The 19,571-nt window shown below is 36.7% G+C and overlaps 1 protein-coding gene across 5 annotated transcripts in view; it reads right to left on the bottom strand.

The window, feature by feature from the left end:
* Nucleotides 1–19,571, bottom strand: part of sns (sticks and stones) — a 623,114-nt gene that overhangs the window by 39,569 nt on the left and 563,974 nt on the right. The window lies entirely within an intron of this gene.

The raw sequence follows: 19,571 nt of genomic DNA, 5'->3' as shown, positions 1-19,571 counted from the left end.
GTTGAAATGTTATGTCAATTTGGTATTGTGCGTTGACCATGTAAATTGGACTTGAACTCCAAACTAAAGCGTATTAAAAATTCGAGTAAAATTGATCACTGCTTGAGGTACGAGTCCGTCATGATAGCGTCAAGAGTGCGTCAGAGGTGCGTCACAAGTTCGTCTTGAGTACATCATGCGTGTTTCACGAGTGCGTCAGAGATGCGTCATGGATGCGTTATGGATTCATCACGAGTGTGTCGTAAATACGTGATGGGTGCGTCGTCAATGCGTCGTGAATGCGTCATGGGTGCGTCGCGAGTGCGACACGGATGCGTCGTAAATGCGTTATGGGTGCGTCAAGAATGCGTCAAGAGTGCGTCACGAATGCGTCTCGAATGTGTGAAGAGTGCATCACGAGTGCGTTAAAAGTGCGTCATGAATGCGTCAAGAGTGCGTCACGAATGCCTTAAGAGTGCGTCACGAATATGTCACGAGTGCGTCACAAATGCGTTAAGATTGCGTCACGAGTGCGTCACAAATGCGTTAAGATTGCATAAAGAGTGCGTCAGGAGTGCGTCAAGAGTGAGTCAGTAGTTCGTCAGGAGTGCGTCAGGAGTGCGTCACGAGTGCGTCAGGAGTGCGTCAAGAGCGCGTCAAGAGCGCGTTAGGAGTGCGTCAAGAGTGCGTCATAGGGACGTCAAGAGTGCGTCACGAGTATGTTAAGAGTGCGTTACGAATATATCAAGATTGCGTCACAAGTGCGTCACAAATGCGTTAAGATTGCATAAAGAGTGCGTCAGGAGTGCGTCAAGAGTGAGTCAGTAGTTCGTCAGGAGTGCGTCAAAAGTGCGTCAAGAGTGTGTCAGGAGTGCGTCAAGAGTGCGTCACGAATGCGTCAGGAGTGCGTCACGAATATTTCAAAAGTATTTAGTAACAAATTTGACCTAAAACAAATTCCCATACAACATAATAACAACCTAAAAGTGAAATTTTACGCGGTACTCGTTGCCCAGACCACAAAATGGCGGTCTGCACACATAATGGAGTCGTCCGCATCCACGTTCGTAACAAACGTCTTCCCAATACTTCAAGTACGACGTACAAAGTGTTTATTATCAAGCAAGCCAATAAGTTCGCGTTAATAAATGATCGAACGAGTGTCTTCTTTTTTTTCTCCTCCTCTTATCGTTTCGCATTATTAATATCCGCTCTAGATCCGTTAAACACGCCCGAGGCTCCAGTTAACGCCTTTGAACGTGAGAAATTAGTTTCACCCCATTTCATTTTTCTTAACAGTCCTCGAAGAGAGAACGAGGAAGAACAATTTCTCTCGATTCCAGGAAAACCGTGTTCTAAATCGCGCGTCGAATCAAACGGTGCCTCTTTTTTCCTCTCGGCGAAGCATCATTTATCCATCAGCAGACATGTTTCAATGAAATTCAATCTTCCCTTCGTTTCTTGAATTTCGCCTGTTTTATTTCGCCGGCCCTCCTCTCATCTTCCCTTTCATTCATCTACGTCGTGTCTAGTTTTCATTCCGCCCGCGAGAGATTTTGATGCGAGCGCTGAAAAATTCTTTTGATTTTGCATAGCGATCGTGTAATAATATGTTACTGTCTGTTACGATCATATTATCGAGTTTCATACTGTTGTACAGTGTTACTATACTATTTTATATATTTATAACATTATACAATTGTATAATTTTTGATAATTTTTATTAATTTTTATTAATTTTTAATTTTTTAATATTCTACTGTTTTGTTTAATAATACTTGGGAAATCGTTGGAAAATGTTAATAGTTTGTTATTATAAAGTTATATTACTGGGCAATAATATTGTTCAGTTTAGTAATGTACAATAATACTGTATAATAATAATATGTAATAATATTGCATAATTATAGAAACTGAAACAATAGTACTGTCAAAAATAATAATAATGTGTAATAAAATTTTTCAGTATGATAATCCTATATAATATAATAATACAGTGTCATGATATTGCACAGTATAATAATACCACATACATACAATATGCATAATCACACATGTATAATGTATACTGTATAATCATACCATGTATACACATGTGAATATGTACGAATGTACATACATATGTTTATATATGTCTGTACGTGTACTTATTCTCAAATAAGCTTGTGGACATTCCGAAATTAAAAAATTTTCAAACTTCGTAGTTTTGAAATTTGTAAAGTTGAAAATGAAGAAATGTTGAATTTTGGAAATTATGGTTGAATGCGAAAATTTAAAGATTTGGGAAATTTAAAATATGAGAAATTCAAAATTCAGGAAAGAAGGGATATTTTGAATTTTTGAATTGAGAAATTTTGATGTTCAAATTTAAATTGAGAAAAATTAGACAATTGAGAAATTAGGAAATTGGAAAAATGGGAAAATAGCGAAATGGGTAATTAGTAAAATGGGAAATTGGGGAATTAAGAAGTTGGAAAATTGAAAAATGGAAAAATGATAAAATGGGAAATTGGGAAATGAGCAAATTAGGAAATTAGGAAATTAGGAAATTAGGAAATTAGAAAATTAGGAAATTAGGAAATTAGGAAATTAGGAAACTGGGAAACTGGGAAATTGGGAAACTGGGAAGCTGGGAAATTGGGAAACTGGAAAATTAGAAAATTAGAAAATTGGGGAAATAAGAAGTTGGAAAATTAGGAAATGGGAAAATGGGTAAAGGGAAATTGAAAAATTGGAAAACTAGGAAGCTGGGAAATTGGGAAACTGGGAAATTAGAAAATTAGAAAATTAGAAAATTGGGGAAGTGGGGAATTAAGAAGTTGGAAAATTAGGAAATGGAAAAATGGGTAAATGGGAAATCGGGAAATTGGGAAATGGAAAAAGGGGAAACTGGGAAGCTGGGAAATTGGGAAATTGGGAAATTAGAAAATTAGAAAATTGGGAAAGTGGGGAATTAGGAAGTTGGAAAATTAGAAAATGGGTAAGTGGGAAATTGAAAAATTGAAAAATTGAAAAATTGAAAAATTGAAAAATTGAAAAATTGAAAAATTGAAAAATTGAATGCTTGAAAAATTGAAAAATTGAATGCTTGAAAAATTGAAAAATTAATAATCCTAAAATCCACAAATTCACACTTCCAAAAATCCCCAAACTTAAACCACAAAGAACCCAAAAACATAAAAAACCAAACAAAGGTACCTCATCCAATCACAAGCCACTTTGGAACGACTCTCCAACCACTTCCCCCGTTCCTTCCCGTTTAATTGCTCATTTGTAGACGCAGGTACACCGAATTCCATTCCCCATTTCAATTACCGAATATATCATCCCGAACGCGATCCTCCCCTAACAAACGAGGTTGCTCTTTTTCAGCGGTTTGTCCGAGCGTTCGCGAGAATTTATCGCGTTGCAGTCCTAATTCCCTTAGTAGAGGGCTATCGATAACGGCCCAGACCCTTATATACCGCCACTTGCAAAAAATGGCCGGAAAACCCGTGGAAAAATTAAAGATTCTCTCCTTTCCTGACTTTTTCCTCTTAATCCGCGCGCTTAAGACGACCTACAGTTTCAACGCGCAAAAACGAAAGCAGACGAATGTTCTGACCTCCATTTTCGTCGCGAAGAAAGCCGTTGGGAACGCGGCTTGTTCTTCGCGGGACAATTACACGGAAACGTAAAGGTATTCGGCGAATAATAGACGCCATATTTCCATTCGGTGTCCACCGCGATAACAGCATTGCCAGACCGTGTTTTCCATTCTCCGTAGCCGCGTGCTTAAACGACCGTTCCTTTTTCCACCCCTAATTTCGCTTTGCTCCTCCGTCTGCAACCATCTTGTATTTCCGCTCAGGATCTTCGCCCGCGTCACTTTTTCTCCGTAGCCGACGCTCCTTTCTTCTCTTACTTGTTTCTTTAATGGCGGCTGTTTCCTTCTACGCGGTCTTTACTGCAGGTGCGTTTGATTACGTTCGGGAAGGGGGTGAAAAATTGTGGGGTGGGTTTTATTAAATATTTTCGTGGGGGTTGCTGGGATGGAATGGGAATTTAGTAGGTATTATTGTTAATTATGAGTTTTGTATAGTACTGTTATTTTTCATTTTGATACTTCTGATTTTTAAATTTTAGAATGCAAGAATGTAGGGACTCAGGAATTCGGGAATACAAGAATTTAAGAATTTAGGAATTTAGGAATACAGGAAATCAAGAATTTAGGAATTCAGGAATTCAGAAATTCAGGAATTAAAGAATTTAGGAATTCAGGAATACGGGAAATCAAGAATTTAGGAATTCTAGAATACAGGAATATAAGAATCGAAGAATTCTGAAATTCAGGAATAAAAGGACTAAAGAATTTAGAAATTCAGGAATACAAGAAATCAAGAATTTAGGAATTCAGGGATACAAGAAATCAAGAATTTAGGAATGCAAGAATTTAAGAATTCAGGAATACAGAAATTCAGGAGTTCAGAAATTCAAGAATTTAGGAATTCAGATATTCAGATATTCAGATATTCAGGAATTCAGGAATTACGGTATTCAAGAATTTAGGAATTCAGGAGTTCAGGAGTTCAGGAGTTCAGGAGGTCAGGAATTCAAGAATTTAGGAATTCACACATTCAGGAATTCAAGAATTCAGGAATTCACACATTCAGGAATTCAAGAATTTAGGAATTCAGGAATTCAGAAATTCAGGCATTCAAGAATTCATGCATTGAAGAATTTAGGAACTCAAGAATTTAGGAATTCGGAAATTTAGGAATTCAAGAATTTAGGAATTCAGGAATTCAGGTATTGAAGAATTTAGGAATTCAGGAATTTAGGAAATCAGGCATTTGTATATTTACAAGTTTAGAAATATTTTAATATAAGAGAATAACTTTAGGTAAATTATTAAACTGAAAATTAGGAAATTGTGGAATTGGGAAATTGGACAACTGGAAAATTGGAATATTGGGAATTTGGGGAATTAGGAAATTGGAAAATTGGAAAATTGAAAATTAGGAAATAGGGAAATAGGAAAATAGGAAAATAGGAAAATAGGAAAATAGGAAAATAGGAAAATAGGAAGACTGAAGAACTGGAGAATTGGAAAATTAGAAAATTGGAAAATTGGAAAATTGGAAAATTGGAAAATTGGGAAATAGGGAAATAGGAAGACTGAAGAACTGGAGAATTGGAAAATTAGAAAATCAGAAAATTGGAAAATTGGAAAATTGGGAAATAGGGAAATAGGAAGACTGAAGAACTGGAGAATTGGAAAATTAGAAAATCAGAAAATTGGAAAATTGGGAAATAGGGAAATAGGAAAATAGGAAAATAGGAAAATAGGAAGATTGAAGAACTGGAGAATTGGAAAATGGGATAATTACAAAATTAGAAAATTGGAAAATCCAAAATTCAAAGTCCAAAATCCAAAATCCAAAACTCTACAAATCCCTGTATAATCCTCAAATTTTCTAATTTAGTAATTGTTAATAATAACAATATATTGTTACACGACAATAATAATACTAGTGCAACAGTTATTAATACCAGCAATATAATACAACGCTATACCCAATATATAAGACAACCTTCCCCAATCACTGAACACAAAATTATCTCTCCGTACCCTTTGCACCAAGCAAATACGTACGAAGAACAGCAAAGTCGGAATTAACAATGAAAGAACATACCGAAGGTCGAAACTGATGAGCTGAGCATTGGTAGCCGTCGAAACGGAAACACTATAAACGAAGTTAATAATGCATGACGTGAGAGGTGCAGGTGGACGACAAAGCAAAGTGGTTTCGTCACCGGTATAAACCATCGACGAATCTCATCAGGAAGTAGGTGGATGTTTCGAGTGTGTTTCGAGCAAACATGCTCGGCCATGCAGTGTCAACCTTCGGCAAGTCAGGCTGGTTATGGCGCAGAATCGAAATCTGGGTCGCGCCAATTAATATTATAATTCGTGGTGGCCACGAAGCTGGATAGAAACTATAAATCGAGCCGGCGCTCTGGAACCATCGTTACGATCTCCATTATTCTGTACGCGACGACGTTAATGTCGCATTGGAAATATAGCTGATGATGAATGTTCTTTGTCTCTTTTAGGGGTCCTTTATCAACGGCCACCCGGGAAAAATGTCGCTGCAGAACCTTCGAACGTCTCGTATTCGCCAGGTAGAGGTTTCACCAGGGACGCATTTCTTATCGGGGCTTTATCGACGTTTTTAGCTTATTTTTGTATGAGGGATAATCTTTCATGCATGTTCCTTGAGTGCAGGTTCGAAAATTTCGTAACATTGGGACATTGGGAAATTAGGGAGTTGGGAATTAGCGAGTTGAGAAATTAGGGAGTCGAGAAGTTAGCGAGCTGGAAAATTAGAGAGTTGAGAAACTAGCGAGTTGGGAAATTAGAGAGTTGGGAATTAAGGAGTTGGGAATTTAGAGAGTTGGAAAATTACCGAGTTGAGAAACTAAGGAGTCGCGAAATTAGCGAGTTGGGAAATTAGCGAGCTGGGAAATTAGAGAGTTGGGAAATTAGAGAATTGGAAAATTAGCTAGTTGAGAAATTAGGGAGTCAAGAAATTAGCGAGTTGGGAAATTAGAGAGTTGGGGAATTAGGGAGTTGGGAAATTAGAGAGTTGGGGAATTAGAGAATTGGAAAATTAGCGAGTTGAGAAATTAGAGAGTCGAGAAACTAGCGAGTTGGGAAATTAGAGAGTTGGGAAATAGGGAGTTGGGAAATTAGAGAGTTGGGGAATTAGAGAATTGGAAAATTAGCGAGTTGAGAAATTAGAGAGTCGAGAAACTAGCGAGTTGGGAAATTAGAGAGTTGGGAAATAGGGAGTTGGGAAATTAGAGAGTTGGGGAATTAGAGAATTGGAAAATTAGCGAGTTGAGAAATTAGAGAGTCGAGAAACTAGCGAGTTGGGAAATTAGAGAGTTGGGAAATAGGGAGTTGGGAAATTAGAGAGTTGGAAAATTAGCGAGTTGAGAAACTAGGGAGTCGAGAAATTAGCGAGCTGGGATATTAGAGAGTTGGGGAATTAGGGAGTCAAGAAATTAGCGATTGGGAAATTAGAGTGTTGGGGAATTAGGGAGTTGGGAAATTAGAGAGTTGGGGAATTAGAGAATTGGAAAATTAGCGAGTTGAGAAATTAGAGAGTCGAGAAACTAGCGAGTTGGGAAATTAGAGAGTTGGGAATTAGGGAGTTGGGAAATTAGAGAGTTGGAAAATTAGCGAGTTGAGAAACTAGGGAGTCGAGAAATTAGCGAGCTGGGATATTAGAGAGTTGGGGAATTAGGGAGTTGGGAAATTAGAGAGTTGGAAAATTAGCGAGTTGAGAAACTAGGGAGTCGAGAAATTAGCGAGCTGGGATATTAGAGAGTTGGGGAATTAGGGAGTTGGGGAATTAGGGAGTTGAGAAATTAGAGAATCGAGAAATTAGCAAGATGAGAAATTAAGAAATTGGGAAATTATGAAATCAGCAAATTGGGAAATTGGGGAATTAGTAATTCCAAGTTTTGAAAACTCAAAAATTTGCGTTTGAAATATTCACAAATGTTCCTCACCTAAAATTTACCTACTCGATAATTATTTATTGACTTTAAAAATTAATAATTACTTCAATCATCCTTGCCTCTATTCTCCTTAATATCCCCACAATATTATCGATATTATCGAACTTTATCTATGATCGCATCTACACTTCCGGATGCTTTCAAGCGAAAATTTTTGCTTCCTTCAAAGGAAGTTGTATACGCGTTTAATCCCGCTTGTTTTCAAGGGACAATGAGTCACGGAAATGAAGCGTAGTACAATTTCACGGTGATATTGTCCCCTCGATTTTCCGAAGGTTCCCGTAATCCACCGTGAAAGAAATACGGCACGAGTCATCCGAGTAAATGGTACTGAATCGCTTGCGAAGGGAGTCTTGTTTTTAGTGAAATCGGTTCTGTCTTGTTGGGATGAAGACGTTGGGAATAATTTCGGTGAAATATTTCAAATATAATCGGGGAAAAATTGTGTGGATCAAGTTAGTAAATTTATTGAAATAAATTATTTTATAAATTAAGGTGGTTTACAGTTTTATTGCAGGAGAATTATTGTTGAAATTGTGGGAATTTAGGGGGTGGTTTTAGTACTTTAGAAGTAGAGAGATTCAAGTATTCAAGTATTCAAGTATTCAATCATTCAAGTATTCATTCATTCAAGTATTCAGTCATTCAAGTATTCAATCATTCAAGCATTCAATCATTCAAGAATTCAATCATTCAAGTATTCAATCATTCAAGCATTCAATCATTCAAGTATTCAATCATGCAAGTATTCAATCATTCAAGTATTCAGTCATTCAAGTATTCAATCATTCAAGTATTCAGTCATTCAAGTATTGAGTCATTCAAGTATTCAATCATTCAAGTATTCAATCATTCAAGTATTCAGTCATTCAAGTATTCAATCATCCAAGAATTCAATCATTCAAGAATTCAATCATTCAAGAATTCAATCATTCAAGTATTCAATCATTCAAGCATTCAATCATTCAAGTATTCAATCATGCAAGTATTCAATCATTCAAGTCTTCAATAATTCAAGAATTCAATCATTCAAGTATTCAATCATTCAAGCATTCAATCATTCAAGTATTCAATCATGCAAGTATTCAATCATTCAAGTATTGAGTCATTCAAGTATTGAGTCATTCAAGTATTCAATCATTCAAGTATTCAATCATTCAAGTATTCAGTCATTCAAGTATTCAGTCATTCAAGTATTCAATCATCCAAGAATTCAATCATTCAAGAATTCAATCATTCAAGAATTCAATCATTCAAGTCTTCAATAATTCAAGAATTCAATCATTCAAGTATTCAAGTATTCAATTATTCAAGTTTGGAATATTCAAATATTCCAAAATCCCAAAATTCCTATCTTTTAAAATTCCAAAATCCCACTTTCCAAAAATCTCAAATCTCAAAAATCCAAAATTTTCAAAGTACCAATCTCAAAACTGATCTTAACTCCCAGAACTCCACCATTCAAGAACCGGAAGTTCTGACGCTAGAAAGCTAGATTTCACACACATTTCATCCGAACCGGTTCTCTCCATCAAAGCGTTTTATTATCACATGATTTGCATACGTTTCGCTGTTGCGTGTCGAATTATGCATAATTATCCGCAATTATCGTAGGACTCAAAGGATGGCTTTCACCTTTTGGACACCGGGGTAAACTGTTAACAGCTGTTACAGCCGCGAGCGAGCTGTTTAACTCCCCAAGTATGTAACACGAAGAATCTCGAGCGACGTAATTAGTTTCCACGGTATATTTCAAAGCTATTGATGTTTGCCAGCAAGGAATTTCCGTGCTACGTGAACTCAATGCGATGAAACGCGGAATATTAATAAAAGTACCCCTTTGAACGGCTATTTAAAATTTCAAAGCGTTTGTGGTCACTAAGAGCTTAATGAATACGAAAGATAACGTTTAAGTTGCATCTGCAATATATCAAATGTGAGGGACTAATCGTCACTTAACCTTATCTTTAACGAGCCAAATGTCTCATTCATTTCTTAAGAAATAAGCAACCTAAAAATTATTATAATTTTATTTATTGCGTTTTTTGTTATTGCATTATTTATTAAAAGTTATATCTGCAATATATCAAATGTAAGAAAATATATCAGAAATAGCAACAACCTAAAGATTATAATTTTTTTATTGTATCTTGTTATTACAACAATTATTAAAATTTTATTCATTACACTCGTTGCAAGTTATTTTATTTATTTATTCATTTATTTATTTGTGACAAATAGCATTTATAAATTTTCCCATTACAATATGTTCATACGCTTCTATTATACGCACGTTAAATATCATTCGAAATGCAGTTGTCATTCTGGTCCGAATTTTTAATATTTCATCGGCTATGTACACGATACCGGTTAAATTTTGAAGGAATTTCATAATAAATCATGTTTGCGATACGGCCACCTTAAACAGAAATTAATATTTGCTAATGCGAAATGCACAATCGACCGAATCGACCGAAATAACAAACGGAACCTGGAATAGTTTGCAAATATAGGAAATTTCCCATGAATTTTGATACAACGGATTAATATATATTCAGCTTTAAAATTAAAAATAAAATGTAAATTATACTTCTCATATAATTGAATTCTGTTATAAATACTCTTTACTTAATAAATCTCATGTTTCAATAAATAGAAATCAAATTTCGCGCCGATTTAAGATGACGGACCATGGAGAGAGCCCGCGCTATTTAAACGCGGTTGCAGGTTGCGTCCGAATCGAGTCCTCGGTTAAGTATCGCTTTAATTATGTCGATCGATTCAACTTCCGGGTCTAAACGAAGCTTGACACAACGCGGTTGAGCAGAATTTTAATTGGAGACGCGAAAACGCACCGATCTCTCGAGCGATCTCGTTGTTTTTCGACCACGTTCCTACAGAACCGCGCTTTAATTTCCTCCTAACGAGGCGTACTCGTTAAGAAACTTTCTGAACGTTTCGGTGGGGCGATGTGTCCATTTTCGCGTGTGTGCTCAACGCGTGGAAACGTTAACGTCGAAACGAGATCTCGTACATAAACCGAGTAGCTCTCGCGGCGGCGAGCAAAGCCGGACTGAAACTTTGACGGGTGGAAAAAAACATCTGAGCACGTCGAAAAATTGAAAATAGGAGAAAAAAGGATGGGAAAACCGGAAAAACGAAAAAAGACGCTGAAATTCTGAAGAGGGACGCGTTTAGTGGCTTTTAGTTCCGTGGAACGAATCCTTTGAGCAGCATAATTTGAAAGGCTTTATTAACTTTGTCCGTTTCATTCGAAGCTTTTTGCTACGATTTGCAGCTGCTTCTCCTTTTTTTTGCGGCGCGATATGCGATGTAATTAGTGTACTGATGTTCCGCGGTATTTTCTGAACTGGCGTGTAATTTTGATATTCCGCGAGCGCGCGTTTTGAACGTGTCTTCCGGCGACTCTCTTGAGTGCAATTTCTTCTTTAACCTTTTCAGAGCACGAAGAAAACGTCCTCTTTGAAAAATATCTGGATTGTTACGAGATAGGAGTTTTAAGACGGTTTTCAACTTTCAACTTTGGGTAGTTTGGGGTGGAACTTGGGACGTTTTGAGTATTGCGTTATTGGATATTAGTGAATTTTTAGATTTTGTATATTAGGAGTGAGTAGTTACTAAATATCTGAGTTAGGGAATTATAAATTGAGAAATTATCAAATTGCTAGATTCGCAAGGTATCAAGTTACCAAGTGATCAAGTTTCCAAGGTACCAACTTTCGAAGGTATCGAGTTTTCGAGGTATCACATTTCCAAGATCAAGTTTCCAAAGTATCAAGTTTCCAAGATATCAAGTTTCCAAGGTATCAAGTATCTAAAGTATCAAGTTTCCAAGATATTAAGTTTCCAAGATATCAAGTTTTCAAGCTATCAAGTTTCCAAGGTATCCAGTTTCCAAGGTATCCAGTTTCCAAGGTATCAAGTTTCCAAGATATCAAGTTTCCAAGGTATCAAGTTTCCAAGATATTAAGTTTCCAAGGTATCAAGTCTCCAAAGTATCAAGTTTCCAAGATATGAAGTTTCCAAGTTATCAAGTTAGCAAGTTATTAAATTACTAAGTTATCAAGGCATCAAGGTATAATGTTACCAAGTAACCAAGTTATCAAGGTATCAAGTTATCAAATAACCAAGTAATCACGTTATTAAGTTATCAAGCTATCAAGTTACCAAGTTACTAAGGTATCAAGTTACCAGGTAACCAAGTTATCAAGGAATCAAGTTACCAAATAACCAAGTGATCAAGTTATCAAGTTATCAAGTTATCAAGCTATCAAGTTACCAAGTTACTAAGTTATCAAGTTACTAAGTTACCAAGTTATCAAGGTATTAAGTAACCAAGTTATCAAGATATCAAGTTATCAAATTACCAAGTTATCAAGGCATCAAGGCATAATGTTACCAAGTAACCAAGTTATCAAGGTATCAAGTTACCAAATAACCAAGTAATCAGGTTATTAAGTTATCAAGCTATCAAGTTACCAAGTTACTAAGGTATCAAGTTACCAGATAACCAAGTTATCAAGGTATCAAGTTACCAAATAACCAAGTGATCAAGTTATCAAGTTATCAAGCTATCAAGTTACCAAGTTACTAAGTTATCAAGTTACTAAGTAATCAAGTTATCTAGGCATGATGTTACCAAGTAACTAAGTTATCAAGGTATTGAGTTACCAAGTTATCAAGGTATTAAGTAACCAAGTTATCAAGATATCAAGTTATCAAATTACCAAGTTATCAAGGCATCAAGGCATAATGTTACCAAGTAACCAAGTTGTCAAGGCATCAAGTTACCAAATTATCAAGTTATCAAGTTACCAAGAAACCAAGTTATCAAGGTATCAAGTTACCAAATAACCAAGTAATCAAGTTATCAAGTTGTCAAATTATCGAGCTATCAAGTTACCAAGTTACTAAGTTATCAAGGTATCAAGTTACCAAGTTACTAAGGTATCAAGTTACCAGGTAACCAAGTTATCAAGGTATCAAGTTACCAAATAACCAAGTGATCAAGTTATCAAGTTATCAAGCTATCAAGTTACCAAGTTACTAAGTTTTCAAGTTATTAAGTAATCAAGTTATCTAGGCATGATGTTACCAAGTAACTAAGTTATCAAGGTATTGAGTTACCAAGTTATCAAGTTATTTAGGCGTAATGTTACCAAGTAACCAAGTTATCAAGGTATTGAGTTACCAAGTTATCATGTTATCAAATTATCAAGTTGTCAAGGCATCAAGTTAGCAAGTTATCAAGTTATCAAATTACCAAGTTGTCAAGGCATCAAGTTACCAAATTATCAAGTTATCAAGTTACCAAGAAACCAAGTTATCAAGGTATCAAGTTACCAAATAACCAAGTAATCAAGTTGTTAAGTTGTCAAATTATCGAGCTATCAAGTTACCAAGTTACTAAGTTATCAAGGTATCAAGTTACCAAGTTACCAAGTTATCAAGTTATCAAGTTTTGTATTGTAGATACCGCGTTATCAAATTGCCAAGCTATCATATTACGAAGTTATCATATTACCAAGTTATCAAGTTATCAAACTATCAAATTACCAAATCACCAACTCCCAAATCCTCCCAACATTTATCTCACCAACCTCCCGACTTCTCACCACGATAAATTCGAAATTTATTTGAATCACACTCCCATGCCACAAAAAGTATCGTATTTTCGGTGTTTGCAATGTCACACAATACGCGACAACTGTGTACATATCTTCAATAGTATATGTTGTTACGTATCGACGGTTTCCACTTTAGAGCAGAGCGTTCAAAACGGGAAACTGTAGAATGTAAAGGTTGGAAAAGTGTAGTGACGAGTAAGCTTTATACAGTTCGAGACCAGTTGGAAAGTACAGCACCCACTACAGAACAACTCGTACCCCTGCAATCGTCTTATTTCACGGCCAGACCGGTGAAAATACGGCATTTACCAACGGTTGGCCATATCCGTGTCACGGCAAAAGAAACGACCTCTATTCTGAAGGAAAAGCTGAGAGAACCGGAAAACTCCTGACCTATTTTCTCAGCAAGAGTGTTCCATCGGTTTAATGTCCAACCACGTGCACCGCTGTTAATGTGTTACTTACAAGCTACGTGTCTCCGTACAGGGTGTTCCGTAAATATACAACCAGGGAATTTTATGTGAGAAAGTTTTAAACGTGGAAATTTTTTCTTCCGAAAGTTTCAAAGGAAAAGAGATTGAACATTCATTATAAAACCTCTTGTGTCGGCCATTATTGGTCACGTGTTCCAACATGGCGGCACGTCATAGGGCGCGCAATTTGAAATACGTAACTTAAACAAATGGATAAATTACAACTTCATCATTTGCAGTGTAACGTATAAATTAATAATTAATACTAGTTCATAATTAATATTGATCAAGAGTTATCTTTCATCCATTTATCGAACACTGAAATACGAAAATATACCATCAGGCGTTTGCGAGTGAGCCAACTACAAAAACTCGCATCTTTTGACTAGCTACGTACCGACAGTTTTCTTAAACCACATAAAATAAATATACAGCGGTTCCATAAATCTTCGCACATCTGTTTCCGTGAAAATCGAGTCAGAATATTCGTTACACGCGCACTCGATCAGCAGCAAGCTTTGTAGTTTACCCAATTTTTGTAACTGTTCGTCCACACGCGAAATCAAGACCGTTAATCTCGCAAGGCCCATGTCATTTCTACTAAAGAATTAGCAGCACGAAGCTGTTATAACGGCAAGATACAGCAATCGAATACACCGATATGATTCGTGCACGAGCTTGCGACACCGCTGCAGCAGAATATTACAAACGGCACCGCCGCCATCTTGACGAGCAATACAAAATGGACGCTCGTCGAGCGGATGCTTTCGTATCTCGTCATAACGTGCTTGCAATCGCTATCGTTACAAGTCGGAAAAAATTCGCTGCATTATTCGCAATAATACCGGCAACTTGAGTGCTCGAGTCAACGTCTATTTAACCTCGATTTCCTCGAAAATTATGTTGCAGATAAACAAAGTTTATTGCACATTTTAGACGTACTTTTTTATTCAGAATCATTCTACACCGGGCTACGATACGATTTACTCTCTGTGTGTGTGTTTGAACACACCTGGCCACATGCATTATTCACGGATACTTTGCATTACTTGACGAAACATCACACTAACGTCGATTACGTCGGACGAAGTGAAGCTGCCTCATAAAAGCTGATGCTGTTGTTGTTATTCGTTGCTCTCTGTTTGATACGTTTAACCCTTAGAGTTTAAAGCTCAATGGCTGTATAACGCACGTTAAGCACTGTTGTTGCAGCCTAAAAGCGCATTTATCCGCTTGGCTTAGAATTATACCGCCATTGCTATAGCATTATGGCGGAGGAACAGTGGCGGGCATTAGGTTCTATGGGAAAAGTGGCGATGTAAAGAAAAGCCTCACTATTCTTCGCTGGTTAATTTATTAAACTGCTTTCTTGGAAGTTGCTGAGAAGGTATTTTAAAGGGTGGGTTTGAGAATTTGGGGATTTTGGGGATTTTAGGAGAATTTGGGGATTTGGGGATTTGGGGATTTGGGAATTTGGGTAATTTAGGAATTTAGGAATTTAGGGAATTTAGGGAATTTAGAGAATTGGGGGAATTTAGGGAATTTGGGGAATTTGGGGAATTTAAGGAATTGGGGAAAATTTAAGGATCTTGGGAATTTGGGGAATTTAGAATTTTAGGAATTTAGGAATTTGGGGAATTTAGAGAATTGTGGGAATTTAGGGAATTTGAGGAATTTGGGGAATTTGAGGAAATTTGAGGATCTTGAGAATTCGGGGAATTTAGAGAATTTGGAAATTTAGGAATTTGGGGAATTTAGAGAATTTAGTAATTTAGGAATTTGAGGATTTAGAAATTTACTACTTTGTTGGTTTATTAATTTCAAAGTCAGAGGATTTAAAAATTGGGAATTTGGAAACTTGAGTATCTGAGATTTAAATATTAAAAAATTTAGAAGCTTGAAAATTTAAAATATAATCTAAAACTTTTTATACTTGAACCTTAATTTAAATCATAAAATTTAATATAAAATAAAGAAGCGTGAATTAAAACTATCTGCAGCATCAAATACAAAATGTCGAACGTGTATTTCTCAATTGCAATTCAGATCACATTTCTCGGTATCTGGGATAAAAATAAACTGTCGATCGATTATCGACGAATCTAATCAATTGCAGCGCCATCAACGTCGCTGCAACGAGACTTCCTTAACAAGATGGAGGGCGAGAAGCTCTTGACTCTTGACAGACGGGAAATTATTAGTTTTCTACCGCGACGCGAAAAGAGTTTCGTTGGCAAAGCTCTCTTCTTTTCCCCGCGATTTTCCGTTGCTCAAACAATCCGAGAAACTTTCGAGACGTGCACGAGGTGTGCACTCGATATCGTCCCCAAATCCCGTGGCGATTCAGTATTCGCTCATTCAATTATCACTAAAGCCTGAAACAGTTTCCTGCACTTCCCTATTTCGTTCCCAAACGCAACGCGCGAATTCCACCGTCACCGTTTCATTTCTGCCTCGATCCGGCAATATTGCGGTACTTCCGGTTCACTATCCTAGAAAATGCAACGCGGAAATCGTAAAACAAATCATCGTTCAATTCCGTTACAGCCGATGGGAACGAAACAAAAGGGAAAAATGCAGATCGCTTCGGTCGTGCGTGCGTAGGTAAATAGTGGAATTAATTGAACCGAAATATTTGTGATTGAGAGTTTCTTTTGTTTGTGTATGTAAGCTTTATATGGATCTAGGGATTACTATAATAAAATACGTGAATATTACGTATCCTTATTATTATATTCTATCAGTATCGTGCGCAGTAGTCGACTGCGCATCATTAGCGTGCGCAGTAGTCGACTGCGCATAATAAGCTTGCGCAGTAGACGCCTGCGCGTAATCAGCGTGCGCAGTAGATCCCTGCGCATAATAAGCGTGCGCAGTAGATTCCTGCGCATAATAAGCGTGCGCAGTAGACTCCTGCGCATAATTAGCCTGCGCAGTAGACGTCTGCGCATAATGAGCTTGCTACTGTACTATAATATATTATAATAATGTAAGTAGGTGATAAATACTATTAGATTTTGCGTGTCTAATTGTTTATAGTTAATAATAAGTATTTGTCTTATATCGAAACTTATTTAAAAGTGTACCTTTAAAAAGTACAATGTAACTAAAATATATTTGTTTGCTAAAATATAACGTAGGAAAAATATAATCCTCAAAAATTGCTTCGTATTGAAGTAAAGACTTCAACAAAGAAAAAAAGTTGGAAGCCAGGAAGATTAACCTTTTAACAAGCATTTTGCTTCCGTAAAATTATACCGTGAACCTCGAAAGTTTCTGAAATTTCAGAAGAATATTCCGAGCAATTCTTTAAACAAAGGAGGCTCTTAGAAAACGGTAGTTCTGGTAAAAGTTCTCGTGATACCTGACAGAACAAATTCTTTTTTTTTCGGCACACAGCAAATGCATGTTAGAGAGGTTCGTAACTATCCGTTCGTGCGTTACTATCCGAGAATCATGAATTTTTATAAAGCCCGATAAGAATAGGTAGGAACTTTGTTCCCTTTATCTGTCTAAAGTTTAATAAGACAGTCACGGAATTCATGAAAATTTTTTCAACGAAACCAGTCCAGTCCAGCATGCTTTCCGAGATAATACAGCCTCTTTTTTTCGCAATTTTCTCCGCGAGAGGGGCGAGCGACGTGTGCGAATCTGAATAATAAAGAGTATCGAAGGCGTTCTATAAACAGGGAGTTCTATGAATGAAAAAAGGTCAACCGTTACGGTGCCTTTAAAAAGGAGAAAAGATAATGGTATTCCGTGCACGGAGGAGATCTAAAAATTGCAGCATCTGAAATACTAACACTGATAACTCACAGCTTGCGAATACTTTCACGAGTTAAGAAGTTGAAAACGCGGCAATTGGAAACTTTATGCGTTTTGAATGCTAGAAATGTTGGGATTTCGATGTTTATGTTGTTGGAGATTTCGAAAGTTACACATTTTTTCTTTTAGTGTTGCAGGGTTGGATCTTTGGGTTTTTGGGAATTTTGATAATTTTGGAATTTCAGGAATTTTTGAGGTTCTGAAATTTTTTAAATTTTGGGAATTTTTGAAGTTTGGAAAATTTGGGCCATCTTTAGAATTTTAAGGATTCTCAAAAGTTTAATTTTATTTGTAATTGTTGAATTTGAAAATTTTCATATTCCAGAATTTCAAAACTTATAAGCACATTGTTCTAAAAATTACCAAACTTCTCAAATCCCAAATCGAAAAGCTACCAAACTTCTGCGATTAACAATTTGTAAATCTCGCAACTTCTGCAAGTGCTAAGTATCTCGCGGTACATAACAAAACAAGTTCCGAAATCTTCCGAAGCTCAAGAACAGTCCATTTTGCCAACACGAAAATTCCATGAATAAAATGTTAGAAAGTTTTCGAGCTCGCTAACTTCCAAAAAATTTGAAACTTCCCAATCCCATATTTTATAACTAAACGACGTATAACTTTGTCTTAAGAGCTATCGGTTTAATTTCAACTTTATAAAAATTCGAAACTTTTTCCATTTTCTATAACCAAACATGCAGTCCCTGGCCATTAACGGTATAAATTTTGGAAATTTTTCAAGTTTTCATTAAAAGGTCAAATTGCAATGATGTATGTTATTAGGACATGTTACGTATACATTGATCATATGTTTCATGTCTTCGTTATTTTCCTAAATATCTGAAATTCTTTCCAACTCGGATAATGTGGAAGTTGTAAACTAGTCTTGGAGTAGGCAGACATTTTCTATGGCGTTCAAATTTCACCTCTAGCGCCATCGATACTCCTAACGTAAACGCTCGCACCCTAAATCGCTCATCACCCACGCAATTTATTATCACGGTAACAAATTGCTATGCATATGTTACCAACGTATTTAGTAATAATTTCGACCTAAGACAATTTTCCATGTGTGACATAATTATAGCCATACAAGTGAAATTTTCGTACGTGGTAATTCGATGGCCAGGGACTGTATAATAGTCATACCCGTGATCCACATCATCACAGCAGTCACATTTCCAGCTTCCCTATATCAATAGTCTTAAGGCTGTTATAGTCAAGCTATTATAGCCATCATCATCACCATAATTGTTACAGCCATTATCAGAATCATAACTGTTAGTATCCACGTTTTTAGCTTACTTACATCAATAGTCTTAAGGCTGCTATAGCCATCAATGTTACAGCCATAAAAGTGAAATTTTACGTGGTCCTAATTCGATGGCCAGATTGTATATGAAGTGCGTCACATACCTATCGAATGGTATGATTGTGAATGGTATCCTTGCACTATGATTTGTCAGGTGCGTAAATAATCACTACAATATTAAAACAAAGAAAGTTGAAATGTTATGTCAACTTGGTATTATGCGTTGACCATGCAAATTGGACTTGAAGTCTGAAATGTAAAATATTCGAGTAAAATTGATCACAGCTGAGGTACGAATACGACAAAAGTGCGTCACGAGTGCGTCACGAATGCGTAAAGATTGCGTCATGAATGGGTTAAGATTGCATCAAGAGTGAGTCAGGAGTGCGTCAAGGGTGCGTCAGAAGTTCGTCAGAGGTGCGTCAAGAGTGCGTTAGGAGTGTGTCACGTATCCGTCAGTAGTGCGTCACAAGTGCATCATGAGTGCGTCATAGGGACGTCAAGACTGCGTCAAGAGTGCGTCATAGGGACGTCAAGAGTGCGTCATAGCGACGCCAAGAGTGCGTCAAGAGTGCGTCATAGGAACGTCATAGGAACGTCAAGAGTTCGTCAAGAGTGCGTCACGAATACATTAAGAGTGCGTCACGATTATGTCAAAAGTTGTCTCGAGTGCGTCATGAATGTGTCAAGAGTGCGTCTCGAGTGCATCAAGGGTGTGTCTCAAATTCATGATGAGTGCATCACAAATGTATTAAAAGTGCGTCA

The sequence above is a fragment of the Megachile rotundata genome, chromosome 11 (genome assembly GCF_050947335.1).
Source record: "Megachile rotundata isolate GNS110a chromosome 11, iyMegRotu1, whole genome shotgun sequence".
NCBI lineage: Eukaryota > Metazoa > Arthropoda > Insecta > Hymenoptera > Megachilidae > Megachile > Megachile rotundata.
Note: the sequence above shows the minus strand (reverse complement) of the source record. Positions and strands in the feature narration are given on the sequence as shown.